Here is a 495-nt window from a genome sequence, read left to right on the forward strand (position 1 = left end):
TTTTTTTCAAATAAAAAGGATATAATTGATTGACCACGTGGTCACTGCTCGCGTGCGGTTTTGTGCAATTCCTGCACCCGCCACGACCAGCCAAGCGTGCCAGAATCCTCTTTCCCTCTGCCACGCCCCACCATGCCTCGCCACGCCTCGCCTTGCCTCTCCTCACCGTGCCAACGCCACGCTCCGTATAGCCATGCAAAAAGCGACAGCTCCGGCTGTCACTTCGACTTATCCACGGGGCATGGGCCCTGCGTTGCATCAAAATCTATTTCCATTTTAATCCGTCTGGAAAAGAGTTTTTATTTATTTATTTTTTTTGCTTGCTCAGTCGACAGTATTTACCCTTATGGTGCACGATGGTGCACGGCGCACCACCACGCCATCCCGTCTGGTTTGTATAATACTGTAGGTTGTTTTAGACCTCCATTTGTCACAGACCAGTAGCCTGTTCAGCCACTCAGCAGGGCCGCCCGCCTGCCAGGGCCGCCCCCCCCC

This window comes from Frankliniella occidentalis, unplaced genomic scaffold (assembly GCF_000697945.3).
Source record: "Frankliniella occidentalis isolate FOCC.00 unplaced genomic scaffold, Focc_3.1 Scaffold115, whole genome shotgun sequence".
Classification (NCBI taxonomy): Eukaryota; Metazoa; Arthropoda; class Insecta; order Thysanoptera; family Thripidae; genus Frankliniella; species Frankliniella occidentalis.